We start from the raw sequence: 17,446 nt of genomic DNA, 5'->3' as shown, positions 1-17,446 counted from the left end.
AGAAGCTCAAAAAAAGTGGACCCTTTAGTGGCTTTTCAGATCTCTTTAACTGGTCGGTGGGGAGACCAACACTGAGTCAGGAAAGCATCCCATGGGGATCCTACAGTCGTATCAGGAGGGTGAGCTGGCCTCATAAAGCTAACAGGAAAAAAAGAGTCATAGCTTTTAGAGCTGGAAGGAACCTCACAGAAAATCTGTTCCCCGCTGGCACTTTCACATGATGAAGTGGAGGCTTGGAAAGGAATTTGAACCCATGCCTTCTGATCCCCTCTATGGGTCTCGCTGTATGACTTGAGGGAAAAGGTGCCGCTTGGCTTCTGTAGCCTTGAGCCCCAGTGATAGCAGCCAGGAGGTTCCTCCAGCTCTCAGGGGAACCCTGTCCTCCCTCCTTGCCCCATCTTCAAAGGAGCTGGGAGGGAGGCAGCAGGATCCCTTCTTATCCCCCATCAAGGCCACTCTCTGGTATTGGTTGGGGGCTCTAGGCACCTGTGTCATGGCTCCAGGAGGCTCGTGATCATCTCAGGAGGGATGATCCCCTGCCCTTCCCCCACACACTCCTTCACATGCTCCCCACTTCAGGGGGGAGAGAGGGGGAGGGAGATGGCAGTGACTGAGAGCTCCAGCCAATGCCAGGCATCGATCTGGCTCTAGACGTTGTCATGGCAACAGCTCTTCCACTCAGGGAGAGATCAGCTCACCACCATGAGGAGACCTTCTTAGCCCCCTCCCCTTCCCAGGCCACCCCTCTGTCTCATCAGCCCCCTTGCTCCCTGCCCCCAACTGTACTAGTCCCCTTTCTGTCTGCTCTGGACAGTCATCCTACGCTGCCAGCACCCCTTCCCCTCCCATCATCCTCCACCACTCTTCCTCCTCCCCTCCCCATCTCTCCTCTCCCTGCACTCTGCCCACCAGCCATCACCTCTGCAGGCCTTAGGGCCATCTCTTACCTGGGCACACATAGAGATGCAGGGAATGGGAAAGGATGGACTCTCCCTCTGAGCCTGGATGCTTGAAGCAGTCTCTTCCTTCCGGCAGGCTGTTCTCCCCGACTGCTCCCCAGTAGGCACTTCTTCGGGGGAGTAGGCAAGGTCACTAAACAACTCTCTCTGCCTGAGAGAACCTAGAGAGAAAAAAGCTCAGACTTACTGTCAGACCATCCTGGGTTCTAGTCCCTGCTCTGCCATTTACCAGCTTTGCGACTGGTGGGAGACTCAGTTTCCTCAGCTAAAAAAGAACATAACAGTATATGGTAACAGTAGCCACCTCGACAGGATGTTGGGAGAATAAAATGAGATGCCAGTAGCAGCTCACATTCACTGGGCCCTGGCTATGTACCAGGCACTGTGCTAGGCACTGTATATGTGTCACTCAGTCCTGTGAAAGCCACATTTCCTGTCCCCACTTACAAATGAAGAGCTAAAGCTTAGATCATGTAACTCGCCAAAAGTCACCAGCCTGGGTGTCCTGTGAGCAGTCTTTGGTCCCAGTGAGACTGAAACCAGGGTTCTTCGATTCAAACTCTATCCTTTCTTGCACCCAGTATTAGGAAAGTGGCAAGCGGATTGCCTTGCACACAGTAGGTGGTGGATATCTATCACATCCTACCCTGACAGTTAATTAATTAAACCATTTGTTATGTGCCTAACATGTCCGGGGTGTTAGAAGTACGATGATAAATTACACACAATCTTTGTCCTTGAAAGGCTTAAGAGGCTGTAGCAGGAGACAGTCATGCAGATACCAGCAGTTTGGTAATACGGGCTTGAGCCTAGGCTCTGGAGCTACTAAGTCTGAATACAAGTATCACCTGCCAGCTAAGTGGTCTTAGGCACAGTACTTTTACCTTTCGGGATCCTTCTCTCCTCATCTATACAGTGGGGCTTTGACTGGAACCTACCTTACAGAGCTGTTGTGAAGATCAAAAAAGAAAACGTACACACTACCCAGCATAATGCCCAGGATAGATTAAATCCTCCATGAAAGGGCAAAATCAGTATTTTTATTAGCAGCTCAGTTACACTAGAACCAGGAGGGGGAAGGGTCAGCACTCTTTGGAGGAATCAGGAAAGACTACATGAAGGTGGTGAGGCTCTTGCAGAATCTCGGAGGACTGGCTCTTTGCCAGGCAGTCCAGGAGGGGCAGGTCATCTAAGGCAAAGGATTCATCTGGAGCGAAGGCGGGAGGCAGACTAGAGCGTGTGTGTGAGGAAGGATGCACAGTGTGAATAGCAACAGCAGTGTTTCCGGAGTATTTACTCTGTGCCTGGCATCACTTTAGGTCAGTGGTTCTCCCTCCAGGCTGCACATAAAACACAAAAACACAAAAACACACCTGCAGAGGTTTGTATTTGATCTGTTTAAATATGAATGCTGGGCCCTATCCCTAGAGATTCTTATTTAATTGGTCTGGGGTGACCCAGCCATCAGCTCCTTCGGTGATACAGATATGAATCCTGGATTGCAAAGCTTTGATCTGTGTGTTTTAGAAGTATTAACTCCATCTAATTTCCATGACAGCCCTATGAAGTTAGTACCAAGGCTCAGAGAGGGTAAATAACTTATTTTATGTATAGTTGAGTTAGGGCAAATCTGACTCCAGGACCCTCTTCACCACTATGCTGTAAATGGAGAAGAGGGTGTTAAGGGGAAAATCAGAGCTGGCAAGATGGAGAGGATGGGGCGGGTGTATAATAGGTGCCATTTGGGCATCCACTCTGATTGTCAGCTTTGTGACCCCATCTCCTGTGGCACCAGGCATGGATGCTATCGTCCTACAAATATCTCTAGGCTGTGCTGCTAGGGATCAGGACCTGAGTTGCCTTGTCCCTAGCCCCAGTCTTCACTGAGATGGGCACTGAAGTTTGAACATATGTGTGAACCCCACAAAGGGATCTTATGAAAATGCAGATTCTGATTCAGTAGGGCTGGGATGCACTTCGAACAGACTCCTAGTAGCTTCCAGTAGCTACTCTGCTGTGAATAAAAAATGCAAGTATAATGTGTTTTCTCTCTCTATGGGAGCCCATGTGTGCTAGAACTTGGAGCAAGTCCCCTTCTTTTTGCCCCGTGAGTGACTTCTGTACCTCGGCATCCTGTAGAAGCCTCCCCATGCTTCAGAAATGACCTGCCTTATTTGTTGCTCCCCTAAGTGACACTACAGTATGGTTCTCAAACTTAAGCATGCAGTAGAATCATTTGGAAGGCTTGTGAAACGTGCAGACTGCTAGGGCTCATTCCAGAGTTTCCGAGTTAGCAGGTCTGAGCGGGACTCGAGAATTTGGGTTTCTAATAAGTTCTCAGATGATGGTGCTGTTGCTGGTCTGGAGACCACGGTCTGAGAAGGGCTAAATCACGGCACTGTCACCAGGACAGCATTTCCTTCACCATGCCCAGTGTGGTTAGCTGCAGTGGCTTGCTTCTTCTCCCAATGCAAGGGGTAGTTGGTATGGAGTCAGGATCCCCAGCTTCAAATCCTGGATGTGCAACTAGCTCCATTAGGGACCATATCTGCTTTGGACTGAGTTGGCTGCTTATGATGAAAAACCCAAGTAACAATGACTTCTACAAAATAGGGGTTTGTTTTGGTCTCATGTGACATAAAATGCAGAGGTAGGTAATCCAGGGCTAATCTTCTAGGTCCTGGATGTCATCAATATTCCAGACTCCTAACTGCTCTATTCTCTCTAATTTGTGAGATAGCCTCATGAACACAAAATATCCCCCTCAGCTCTGGCCTTAATGCTTGTGCTCCAGAAGAAGAAAGGGGGGAAAAGCCAAGGGTATGCCTAAGTAAAATCCTCTTTTAAGAAGATTCTCTGGGGGTGCCTGGGTGGCTCAGTTGGTTTAGCAGCTGCCTTCAGCTCAGGTCATGATCCCTGAGTCCCTGGATGGAGCCCACATCGGGCTCCCTGCCTGGCAGGGAGTCTGCTGCTCCCGGTGACCTCTCTCTTCTCATGCTCTCTCTCTCTCTAATAAATATATAAGAAAAATACTTAAAAAAACAAAAAAGAAGAAGATTCTCTGGAAGCCATACCTAACATCTTCACTTACATTTCGTTGGCCAGAACCCAGTCACATGACCATCCCTCCCTAAAAGGGAAACTGGGAAATAAAGTTTTGTTTTTGTCTTTTTAAAAACTATGTCAGTCATCATCACCAACAAAACCTGGGTTCTCCTCATGAAGACAAAGAAGAAAATGTCTATTGTGCAGATAACTAGCAGTCCCTAACACAGTTATCCTGAGGAAGTGATTTCCACTCTTGGGCTCCATCTCTGCAAATATAAAACAAAGTTGAACTTAATGATCAATGAGATCCAACGCATCTCCATGGTTTTCAGATTTCATGACTCTGTACCAAAACTTATTAGTGGTGTTTAGGGAAAGTGAAAGAGGCCTGGGCATTACTCTCATGTAGTACTCCAGGTGTCCTCACTTTTGGAAAGTGTCAGAATCTATCTCAGCATGTCCATCCATTCATGCAGACACCTATTACAAATATTTTTGAGTACCTGCTACCTGCTAAGTAAGTACTGAGGATACAGCTATGAATCAGACAGATGTGCTCTTCCTGCTCTTTTTGCCCTCTTAGAGCTTACAGTCTGGCTAGAAGACAGACATTAACAAATAATGCTACAAATGTGCAATAAAGTGCTATAATGAAAGGGGCTTACTACATGAGTGCTCTAAGGAAGATGGGAGGGCATAATTTAAATGGGGGAGGCAGAGAAAAATCTCCCTAAGACTTTATTTTCAAGCTGAGACCGGAAGGAAAAGGAGTCAGTTATGCAAAAAGACAAAGGAAGCGCATTCCAGACACACAGAACAGCAAGTTCAGACACAGGCCCTAGGGCAGGAAAGAACTGGGCTCAATCTAGGAAATGAAAGATAGCCAGGGTGTCCAGATGTCATCAGTGAGGAAGAGGCTGACGTGGGATGAGGACGGAGTGGTCAGTAGATACCACCATTGCAGCCCCACGTAGGCTCTGGGAAGGAATTTGGATTTTATTCTGAGGACAGTGGGATATTATTGGTGCGTGTTAGGCAGAGGTGGGGCAAGGCTGATAAAATCAAATCTGCATCATTACAGAACCTCTAGATGTTGTATGAATAAAAGATTTGCGGGGGAGGCAGAGTGGAAGTGAAGGGCCTTTTAGAAGGCTATTGCATCTGTCTGAATAGGAGCCGAGCGGGGCTGGGATGGGGGTGGTAATTGGTAAACTGGTCTCACTGAGAGTGATCTGATATATTTACCTAGTCACCCACTCATCCATCCATGCATCAGTCCACTTACCCATTCGCCCATCCGTCCATCCGTCCGTCCATCCATCCATCCAACCGTCCGTCCGTCCATCCATCCATGCAGTTATTCATCCATTCATCCATCCACCTGCCCACCCACCTACCCATTCAAGGGATGTCTTGAAGTACCAGTTCCTACACTAGATGTATTGGGTGAATAAGAGGGTTTATTCCCTCTAGGAGTTCACAAGTTAGAAGGGTAGAGACACACAAACAAATCATCACAGTTCAGCACAGGCCATAATAGCAGTGAGTTCCAAGAGGTGTGGAAAGAGACTCTTACCAGTGGTGATCTGTTTGCCTAGTGCTAGTGGAAGGTGAAAAGCCACAGTGTGATTCACAACTCTGGTTGCCAAGGGTGAGGACTTTTCTGGGCTACAGTGAAATAAACACATTTGAGGGCAATAGCAAGACAAGGGGAAGTTGACAGCCTTGGAATTTAGCTTGGGAATAGACAAAAATCCCAGGGGATACTAGGAAGTAGACACATCCAGAACAGATGGAGCTTTCCTATGATTTTATCCTGTAGGGTTTTTATGCAGGAGTTTGAGGTCTCCTTGTTGACAGCCCATTGGTGATTTATTGGCTGGACTCCATTGGCTGCCAGTGAGAGCAGGACTGGCTATTTCTGCTTTAGGCATCACACAAACCCTTCAAAGTACGATTCTAAGGCTCTGGGAGCAGGAAAACCATGGGGTCAAAGCAGATGTGTTCAGATCGGCGGTATAGTATAATGGTCAAGGATCCATGTTCTGTAACCCCACCGCCTGGTTTCAAATCCCGCCTCTGTTGTCTGCTAGCCATGTGATCTGGCAAGTCATTTAATGTGTGTGTGACCTAGTTTCTCATCTTATGGGAGAATGCGATCATATATCCCTTGTGAGGGTTCAAGGACTTAATATTGCTATAGTACTTAGATCAGTCCCTACAACATGATAGACACTGTACATGTTTGTTAATAAGATCTGCCCTTAATTCTTTTCATTCAGCTCTGTAGACAGACTTTCAGGATGAGACCATGTGCTCCCTGGTTTCCAAGACACTGGGACCTGGGAATTGCCTCCCAGGTATAACCTTGGAATGTGCTGGTATCAGGTATTATATTGGGACGGCTAGAAATCTGTATTTTTCTCCCATTAAACCAAAGCTCCTTGGAATGTTTGCCCTAATGACTTACTTTCTGTTCCTGGTACGTTGTCACTTATTCCTGAGGCTGTACCTTTGCCTGCCCCTTGCTGTAGTAGGTAAAAAGTATACGGCCGTGGAAAAAGCTTGGGTTCGGGAGTCATACTTGTTTCGAGCTGCTCAGCTCTGTGTAGGTAATTTAACTTCTCTGAGACCAGTTGGTTTAACTTTAAAGTGGTAAATAGCACTGAGCTTGAGAAGGCCTGGAATAAAGTAGTTGAGACCCAAGTTCAGTAGCTGGCACAATAGTGGAGCAGAGAAACTTGAAGGGATAGAAGCCATGAGGGTCAGAAAGGCATACAACAGTGGTTGAGTATGAACTTTTGAGACCTCCTGTACTCAAATCTTCCAGTTTCCTCTGCTTTCAGTTATATTCCGTTTGGGTCTAGAAAACCATGTGCTCAAAGTCATAACTCCATAGGTGGGACAATGCCAGTGTGTTCTCTTTTGACCATCAGTCCCAGACCTCAGAGCATTTCATCAGACTCTTCTAACAAATGAAGGGTTGTCATCCTTGATCTTGGGCCAAGCAGGTCTAACTGGTACATTCTGCTACAAAGTCTACTCAACAAAGTGGCCTATTCTTAGAAAAGCCTGAAGTGAATTAATGCTTGTATATGGGGGTTCACATCGCTTTGTCAAGTGTTTTGTTTGTTTGTTTGTTTGTTTGTTAAATACAAAGCATAGGGGCACCTGGGTGGCTTAGGCCACCCAGGTTCCTTTTACCCTTAGGTAAAACGTCTGCCTTTAGTTCAGGTCATGATCCCAGGTTCCTGGGATCATGCCCTGCATTGGGCTCCCTGCTCCGCAGGAAGTCTGCTTCTCCCTCTACCTCTTGCCTACTGCTCTCCCTGCTTGTGTTTTCTCTGTTTCTCTGACAAATAAGTAAATAAAATCTTTAAAAAAAAATAAATACAAGGTGTATATTGTAGAAAGAACAACATCAGAATTGGGGGATTACTGGGAGCCAAGAAGAGGGATGATAGCCAGTTCAAGGTTTATAGTTAATAATTTTAGCCAATTTCTTTGAGGTTCCAGGCCCTAGGTAACCCTGGGTTCTAATCCCTGCTCTACGTCTTTCTAGCTATATGATCTTGGACACGTTTCTTGAATTTGTATTTCCCTTGTCTGTAAATGAGCTCCATTGGTAATAATAACTACCTCATAAGGTTGGGATGAGGAGTTAATTTGTTTGCCTTTGTTAGAACTCCTAGCCCAGTGCTTTGAACTTAGTAGCAGCTCAATAAATGCTGTGTCCTTTCAAATGGCCACATGTACAATCTGCAGACTTATCCATTGACAGCGGCAGATGATGAACATCTTTATTTAATTAAGTCCCAGATTCTCATCCTTGCCCCAGGCACATAAACATAGCATATTATTATAACCCCTAGAAGTTTTTAAGCTTTTGCTCGGCTTGGCTTGGCTTGGCTGGGTTGGGGCTGGGGCTGAGGTTATAGAGCAGCGAATCCACCAGTGGTTATGAGAGTCTTACGCAGACAGACCTGCACGGTAAAACATTTCCCAGTTCAGTTACCAGCTAAGCAGTGAGGGCAGCTGTGTTTAGACAAGTCTTAGTTTGAACATATTCCCTGCCTTCCACTGTGTTCCCTTTTCAGCTGCTCCCCACCATGGCCCAACTCTTCTTCCCAGGAATGAGTTGTATAAAATGGTCTTTGAGAGTCAGGCAAACCTGAATTTGAATATTGTCCCTGGCACCTACTGTCACATCTTTTTGATTCTGAGATGACTTTGGTTATAAAATAGACCTTTTTTTTTTTTTTTTTTTTTTTTTGTATCACCAAGAATAAAAGAAAGCTATGACATGCCATCAATTATAAAACAGGTTTCAGTAAGTGTGAAAAAAAAAATGTGCTTTTTAGAGTCATTTTCCCTTTCTGAGGAATAAGTGAGGAAACTAACTTTTAGTAAGCACCTACCATATGTGAGCCCCTTTAGTCATTTGCAAATTCATTTCATCTTCATAGTGTGAAAATTAATAGGGGGAAACCTCACTAAAGTGGAGTGGGAAGCTAGAAGAGGGAGTCATACCAGTCAATGTCAGTTACATCAAGAATGATCAGTTAGACAACAACAGAACAATTCTCAATAGGAAAGAATCATCCATTGCAAGCCCCAGCAAGAGAAGAACTACATCTCCTGCCAGAAATGGACTGTCCCTGCAGCTCAGCCACTGATGAGCTCAGCACTCATCACCTTAAATTCCTGCTTTTCTCCAAGGTATTTTCCTTGGAGAAAATAAAATAATGCTCCATAAAATAATGTTTCCTCTCCTTTGTTGGACTTACAGTTTTGCTGTAGTTTCCATGTCCAAAATTGAAATTTTCTGCTATTCCCAAGTAAGCCCATTTTTGCTGGTAAAATAACTTATTTTTAAGGTTAACAATAGGAACCCTGTGAGATGGGTATTTTCATAACCATCTCCACTGTATAGAATAAGAAATTGAGGCTCAGAAAAGTTTGGATTTTCCGAAAGGTATATAACTTATGATTGACCAAGCTTGGACTGCTCAGGTGTGCTGCCTTCTCTGTGCTGCTCAGTAGTGAGTCTCTCATCACCTAGGGTGATCAAATATAGGATGGATGACCAAATATAGGGTGTTGAAGAGGAGATGACTGGCACAGCCCTCTATGTACTTGTAAAGTACATGCAGGAATCCCTATTTTGCAAAGGGAGAAACAAGAGTTTAAGTGACTAATGAAAGTGAGTAGACCAGCTGAGATTTGAACCCAGACCTCTCACACTCTGGAATCCTTCCTTCACTGAGTTCCCGCTCTCCTGGGAGGAGTGGAGGAGTTGAAGCAGACAATAAGTCAGTAGACAACTAAATAAGCAGAGTTATTGTAAATATATTTGTAAAGAACTTTTAAATAAAGTAGGTGATACCATAGAGAGGAAATGGGTGGGGAGAGGTCTCTATCAATGGAGTGATCAAGAAAGGACTCATAGAAGACAGGGAAGCATTGAATCCTCACACCTTCCTGGCTTGAGGATTAAATCTTGTCATGCATGCAATGCACACAGCACCTAATAATTGGTAGCTATTATTAAGAAAAGTAAAATGCTCTCTTAAAGGTCATTGTGAAATCAAAGGAACAGCATGCTTTGTCCCACCTCCAAAATCTAGATCCTTTCTCTCATGGAATAGGAGGGAGGAAGATAATTGGAGGAAGTGAGGGAGGGGCTTGGCAAATAAACCTTGGCAGGCTCAAGGCTATAGCACCCGCAGACAGCTGTCTCATTCAGTGCTTGGCTACTCCCCTGCAGAGTGGAGCATGCCAAGGGGCTAAGAGTCATCTCTGGCTGCCACACTATAGCTGGGTGACCTTGGGCAAGTCACGTCTTCTGCCTAAGCATCTGTTTGCTCATCTGTAAAATGAAGGTTTAGGTCTTCAAAATGAAGTTCCCTTCTGGCTCTTTCTAATTCTGACCAACGCCTCCTTCCTTCTGCAGACACGTTCCCACAGTGCCCTCTGTTGGTCATTTAGTAGAGAAGATGGACGCACAATCTCAGAAAGACTGGTGCTCACTATTGGGAGCCTGGGGAAATCAGGCCTGCTAAATACTTCTCTCCTGTGGGGAATTCAGAAGCTTTGGGGGGCACATAGGGATCAGCACATTAGGGTAAGAGTCAAGAAGTCTGACTTCCCACAATCACAAAATTTTGGAAAGAGAAACATAAAAACTGTCTATTGCAACAGCAACATTAGCTAACATTTGTTTAGTGCTAACCATTTACCAGGCACGGGCTAGATGTTGCGTGTAAAGTGCTGAGTATAAAAGGTACAGGACCTGCTTGAAAGAAGCCAATATCTGCCTTGAGGGCCAGAGGAGGAGCGCGTGCCCTCAGCTGGGCAGAGATTATGACAGCCTGAGACTTTGCATGTGCGAAGTCCCTGAAGGAGTATTCAAAGAGGCAAAAGAAGTTGAGTCAATAGAGACCAGTTACTGGAGGCTAAAGTATCTTGGAATGTTAAAAACATGTCTGGCCGAAGTACAACCACCTTGGAAAATTGCCTGACAGTATCTACTAAAGCTGAATACCACACTTCACCAGAAATGGGGAACCATGCTCACTGAAAGGCAGACACAAGTAAACAGCATTCCTCACAATAGCTGAATACTGGGAACAACCCATATGCCCATCAACAATAGAAAGGATCAATAAATTAGGTCATATTCTTTGATAGACTGATGTCAGCAGGTAGAATCATCAATCTGTAATTAAATACAGCAACATGGGTCAAGTTCACAAAGATAATATTGAACACAAGAAGTCAGCCTCGACTGATGCATCATTGACCTCTACCTCTAAAGCTAATAATACATTATGTGTTAATTAATTGAATTAAAAAATAAAATTAAAATCAGGCTCGAAAGATAGATACTATATGAGCCCTCTTATATAAAATTCAAAAAAAGACAAAATTACTCTGTGGTGCTAGTAGCTGGGATAATGGTTGCCTTGGGAGGGGTTGGAACTGGAGGGGCAGGAAGGGGGATTCTTGGGGAGTGGGTACTGTTATATTTGTAAAAGTGGGTACTGGTTGATTGTGTTCATTTCGTTAAAATCCCATCAAGCTGTGTACATGGGATATGTGCATGATGTGTATATTATGCACAGTCAGATATAGCAAAAACACTCTGTGGCTGCAAAGTGACATCACCTTTTTCATCAGTCACATGACTGTCACCATCAGCAGGAGCAGCTTAGCCACGAATATTTTGAGGACAATGCCCTAAGTGCTGCTTTTTCCCCTGAGAAATTGCAACCAGAGGGGAAAGAACACTTGACACGGTAACCAGTTCCACTGAGTTCCAAAAAAGAAAAAAAAAAAAAAAAAGACTGACTAAAGGTCTGGCAGGCACATCAGGCTCTTCAGAAAGTGCTTGAAGGAACAAGGGAGGGAGCGTTTGCTCCTCAGCCATCTCTTGAGGTTGGAGTTGCCTTCCTTCCTGGCTTTTCAGAACCAGAGAGGCTCTCTCCTGGGTTCTGAATAGTCTGAGGGTTTTAAGGCTAAGTTTATCAATGGGAATCTGCCTTGAGACAGCCCCAGGCTGGACAAAAGAGGGCCATGCTGGGGCCAGAAGGTTTGACAGCCACAGCCTGTCAATGACAGAGTCATAGACCATTAAGTTAGTGGAGAGGATGTTATTATCTTAATTTATAGATGGCCTGAGGGAAATTAAGTGGCATTCTTAAACTCACACATCAGAAAGCCTGAAATATGAATGTCTTGATTCCTGGTTCAGGGCACTCTGATCACAAAGGGGGTAGGATTAGATCATCTGTAAATCTCCTCTGCGTCTCCTAGGTTCTGTGACCCTTCTGAGTTCCTGTTGAGGGTGAAAGGAGCTTAAGGATGTCTTAGGAAGAGTGGCGTTTTTTTTTTGTTTTGTTTTGTTTTGTTTTTTGGGTCATTTAGCCTAGCCACAGTTATTGGCACACCATGTACACTCACATACACAGACTCCATGCACACACACACATGAATACACATGCATAGGTCTTGCTTTGATTCTGAGGTAGGTTTTCAGTTGTCATTGCAGAGCGTCACAGGTCCTGCAGGGAGGTTGTGTGGCATGGAAAAAGGAGCACATGTTTTAAATTTAAGCAAATCTGAGTTCCAATCGTGAAGTCTGTCTCCTCCTCACTGTGCAACCTTAGGCAAGTTATGTAATGTTCCTTAATCACACCTTCTTCATCTGTAAAATGTGAAACTGGAAGTGCTGACTCACCTATATGCACAGAGTAAATGACAGGCATTTGCCATCTATATGATGTTGAAGAGGGGTCTTAAGCCCCTTTATGCCTCAGTTTTTTCCTCTGTGAGGTGGGAACATCACTATCTCAAAGGCTTATTGTGGGGATCAAGTTAGGTAACACAAGTAAAGTGTTTGGTGTCCTGGCTTATACATACTAAGTGATCACAAAGTATTATTCCATGTGCTGAGGGAGCGGATGATCCCTTCCACGCGCTCCCTGGAGTCCTATTCTGGCAAACACCAAGATTCTAAAAAATGGCCGTTCTCCTCTTGGTCACATCTAGGAGCTAAGAGGGCAAATAAAGAGGGGCAACTGGGTGGCTCAGTCGGTTAAGCATCCGACTCTTGATTTTGGCTCAGGTCAGATCTCGGGGGTGGTGAAATCAAGCCCCACTTCAGATTCTCTCTCCCTCTGTCCCTCCCCTTCCCCTCTCCTTTAAAAAAAAAAAAAAAAAAACAAATAAAGAGATGCGAGAAGCAGCTTAATACATTCCAGTGGGAAAAACAGTAGGTGATGATGATAAGGATGCTAATGCTGCAGTTGTCATCTGTATGATGCTTCATGCATTGCAAAGGGACTGCACATCCTTTATCTCCTTTATTTCTCTAGCAACCTACTATTCCTGTCGTGAAATATAAGGAAGGGGAGTGTTTGCATGGGTACTTTGGGACCCAGAGCCAAAGGGTTCTGCCCTTTAAAACTGTAGCTCTATAAATAAATAAATATACACATACGTACATATATACATACAAAACTGTAGCTCTTCTCAATACATTTGGAATGAGGCTTAGGCATTGAAATGAAATCTGTACAACCAGACCCCTTCTTTCCCCTATAAACCCAGATCACCACATAATGTATTCTATGAAATAAAACTAATTCCTTTCTCAGACAGGGGTTCCCAGCGTCTGGTATCTGAAGATGGAATCCACAACAAATGCTTTCTATGCTTGAAAGTCCCTCTCTGTGATTTTCTAAGATTTGGTTGGCGAATGACTGTGAAGGGGAACAGAATTTGCCACCCCAAAATATGCCTCTTTGACATAAGGATTATTTTGAGCTAGTTACTGGGTTTTTTTGTAAGATATTACCACTTACGAGGGAAAACTCCATTTGAATGGGTGGCTCCGTCTCTGTGTCAGAAAGAGGAGGATGGCTGCAAATCTTCAGCAACTCTTATCAGGCTAGAAGTCAGAGTTAAATCTGCGTAACAATCTTACCCTTGGGGCGCCTGGGTGGCTCAGTGGGTTAAAGCCTCTGCTTTCGGCTCAGGTCATGATCTCAGGGTCCTGGGATGAGCCCCACATCGGGCTCTCTGCTCAGCAGGGAGCCTGCTTCCTCCTCTCTCTCTGCCTGCCTCTCTGCCTACTTGTGATCTCTGTCAAATAAATAAATAAAATCTTTAAAAAAACAAAACAAAACAAAAAAACCAAAAACCAAAAAACAAAAAAACCTTACCCTTGTTTACTGCCCTTCTTGGTAACTTCCCATAACTAACTACCCACCCTTAACATATTCTTTTGTCTTTAGTTGGAGATGATATTTAAAGTGATGGTTTCCGGGCGCCTGGATGGCACAGTCCGTAGTGCCTCCACTCGTGGTTTCAGCTCAGGTCATGATCTCAGGGCCCTCCATTGGGCTCTGTCTGTGCTCAACAGGAAATCTGTTTTTCTCTCTCTCTCTCCCCCTTTCTTCCTCGCCTCTTCCCCACTCATGTGCCCACTCACGTCTGCCTACACTCTCTCTCTCTCTTTCAAATAAATACATTTTTTTAAAGTGATGGTTTGAGCCATATCAAAGAATTACTCAATTTTCTTGGGTATCTCCCATGTATATAGGAAGTATACATGTTATTAAACTTGTTTGCTTTTCTCTTCTTAATTGTTTTTAATTGAGGGGAATTGTCTTAGCCAAGAATCTAGAAGTATAGAGGGGGGTTAGGTTCCCTCCTCTGTAGCTGTGATATGCATTAAATTCAGGAGTTAGTCTTACGAAACTGAGTAAAGGAGACCTCATTTTAACTGGAACCAAGAGACCAGAAGGGGGAGCTCTGATGCTCTACCACTGTCCTCAATTGCAATCTTAACAGGAAGAGCTATACATCTTGCATTCCTCTAGCTGGCCAACCTCAACGGATAGAAGGTTAAAAGCTTCTGGAGGGATATAGAGAGAGAAGTGAGGGGCACCTGGGTGGCTCAGTGGGTTAAAGCCTCTGCCATCGGCTCAGGTCATGATCCCAGGGTCTTGGGATCCAGCCCCACATCAGGCTCTCTGCTCAGCAGGGAGCCTGCTTCCCTTCCTCTCTGCCTGCCTCTCTGCCTACTTGTGACCTCTGTCAAATAAAAAAATAAAATCTTTTTAAAAAAATAAAGAGAGAAGTGAGCTTGCTGCAAATGCTTGCTAGTTTCTGTGTAGAGAATGGATTGGGAGGGGTGAGGCTGGAGAACACCCATCTGGGAAGCTATTATATCAGGTAAGAGAGGACATTAGTTTAGAGATGATCAGGGTATATGGGGTTGAAGAAGAGTGGATGGATTTAGTAAAGTTTTAGAAAGGAGAATCTACTGTGATGAGGAAGGAAAGCAAAGGGGTGATTTCTCGCCTTTTGTAGGAGGAGTTTAGAGGAAGAAGAAAGGGTAAGGAGAGATTATGAAATGACTTAGATGGGGCGGAACTTATCCTCTGGGGCCCCCATTCCAAATCTCCTTTAAATGACCAGCTTTCAGAGTTACCCTTCCTCCCCATCTTCTCATGCCTGACTGGTGATAGCACATCCTGTAAGACCCTTTATAGGATTAAGAATGAATATCCCACTTCCCTCTTCTGGATCGAAGTTTCTATCTGGAAAGGGACTAAACTTCGTGAGACAGATCCTTCCCTCTTCTCCAGAGGAAGAGTGGAGTTCTCCCTTTTCCACAACTTGTAGCAATGTCTGTCTTGAACTCATACTGTTTAGCTTTGGCTGTCTAGAGTTTGTATTTCTCCAGCAGACCTTAAGCTGCTGGAGAGCAGGGCTGCCCTATCCTCCTTGTATCTTCCACGTGCTGCTTCTAGGTGCTCCCCCAGAGTAGAGATGCCAGTTTCTCTGAATGTGCGTCAGGTCCTCTCTCAGTGTCTCTGTCATCCTTCTAGCCCAGAACTCTCAGACGCTGGGTCCAGAGTATGTTTTCACTGTGCTCCCTGGTTTGTACTTCTTGTCCCAGTCCCAGCTTGGCAGGACTAGGGGAAGGAGGAGAGGAAAGCTAAAGGGAAATGAGACATGGCCAGAGTCCTGGCCTTGGGGAGTGGGATCCAGGTCCTGTGTCTTGTAGGTATGTATGCGTATGTTTATGTATCTATGAGCATATGTACATGTGTGTGTAGCAAAGAATGTTATTTTTTCTGTACTAAGGTGTATGTATCTGCATCTAAATGACCATGCATAGATAAGTGAGTATGTTAGCTTCTGTGCATCCGTGAATGTCAGTGCCTATGTATGTGTGAGGGCCTCTGTGTTGGCAAATATGTGTATATTCACATGTGTCACTGCATATGTATATGTTCCCATGTGCCTGTATGCAAGTGGGTACATGTATGTATGGTGGTTTGTGTATGAAAATGAGTGCCTCCTGTGTGTAGGGGGCTTTGTGTATAAACAGAGGCAGAAAACAGTGTCTACTAAGTGTATCCTCCAAATTCAGGCTACCAAGGCCCAAGCCCTGAATTCAGCATTTAAAAGCAATAGGTCCTTCAGTGAGTGATCGCCTTCTTTAAGCCTTAGTTGCTCATCTCTAAACTGGGACTAATAATAGTTCCTACCTCCAGTATCTAAGGGGAGAGTGGAATGTTGCATTGTGTGTTGCAATGTGCTTAGAATAATGCCTGGTGCATAGGACAGGCTAAAAGTATTAGCTTTACTAAGTTATGGTGATATATATGTAAGTGATTGGGCCTGAGGGCTCTGGTGAGGATCTCTGCATGTGGAAATGTCCTTGGGCTCATGACATTGGTGTGTGTTTATGAGTCTGAGGGGGTCAGTGGGTATGCATACTTGAGTGTGACCTGTGCATGAGTGCCTCTGTGTTTGTGTCCCACCAGATTGTGAACCTCTAAGGAGAGGGACTATGTTTCATTCATTATTGTACCTCGGCCCTTAGGTCTGGGATGTAACAATTGCTCAGCAGATCAGTGTTGCCCAAATGAATAAAGTGGATTGGATGTTCAGAGATTGTTATTCATTTAGTATGTCCATCTGCAGAACACAAAAGTCTGTAACTAACTCGGTATGTTATAAATATATAGATAGATAGATGGAGAGAGCAAGGGGGATAGGTAGAGTAGGAGAGTTTGTGATGGATAGATGATATAGATGGATAGACACATACATACATAGTTAGCCAGGATTTGCTCTGGTTAACTAGAAGCTCATATACTTTACACTGGAAGAGATATCCGATGTGATATATCCCAAGGAGTTCCAGAACTTTGCTATTGGTAACCCTTTGGGTTATCTTGGAGTTTCTTTGAGGGCTAGAGGATGAGCGAATCACAGATGGGAGTACTAAGCCTGTTACCTGACATCAACAAGAGTCTATTTCCATGTAATGTCTACATATTGGGTATTCACGTAGAACTGTATTTAAAGAAAGGGTTCCACTATAAATGTTAGAGAATCTTCTAGTCCAGCCCCTTTATTCTATAAGAAGGAGAAGATGAACCTCAGAGAAAGGAAAAGGTTAGGGCCCCTGACCTGTCTTTCAGGTGCATTCCTAGTGTACTCCTCCTTTAAAATGCAATACCTCTGAATCCATTGACTTACTAGGAAACAAGAAGCAATTCCTCCCAAGAACTTCTTTTTTAAAAAAGTCACTATTAGAGTACCCTTTTGGGGTATCTAGCCAGAAACACTGTCATGTGTTCGAGACCTGCCTCCTCAGGTTGGCCGCGTTGGCTGTGTTTGCATTAGGTGAGGCCACTCACCTGCCCTCAGATGTTTGGACCAATGGAGGCACTCTGACCAAACAGGGAAATCTCATTCTTTCTGGTACCATTTAGATGTAGGATACCAAGTGTTAGTTGGTCTATATGGTCCCTGAATTAGGAAGTGAGGGGAAGCTTCAATGTCCATGTTTAATTGAGGCATGATGAATGAATAGCGAGAGTCAGTTTCAGGACGGGGGGAATAAGGAAGAC

At 44.6% G+C, this 17,446-nt stretch overlaps 1 long non-coding RNA gene across 2 annotated transcripts; it reads right to left on the bottom strand.

Annotated features, from left to right (window-relative positions):
- Positions 1–1,977: 1,977 nt before the first annotated feature.
- On the bottom strand, positions 1,978–15,727 carry LOC309855042. 2 transcript variants are annotated; one of them, XR_014306577.1, is made up of 2 exons: positions 13,373–15,727; positions 1,978–2,299 (listed from the first exon to the last, which is right to left on the bottom strand). It is a non-coding gene; the product is annotated as an uncharacterized lncRNA (long non-coding RNA). The 2 variants fall into 2 exon arrangements; XR_014306578.1 differs by lacking the exon at positions 1,978–2,299 and adding an exon at positions 9,340–11,844.
- Between the last annotated feature and the right edge of the window lie 1,719 nt (positions 15,728–17,446).

The sequence above is a fragment of the Mustela nivalis genome (genome assembly GCF_964662115.1).
Source record: "Mustela nivalis genome assembly, chromosome: 19".
NCBI lineage: Eukaryota > Metazoa > Chordata > Mammalia > Carnivora > Mustelidae > Mustela > Mustela nivalis.
The sequence above is the reverse complement of the archived record's forward strand: the minus strand, read 5'-3'. Positions and strand labels throughout refer to the sequence as shown.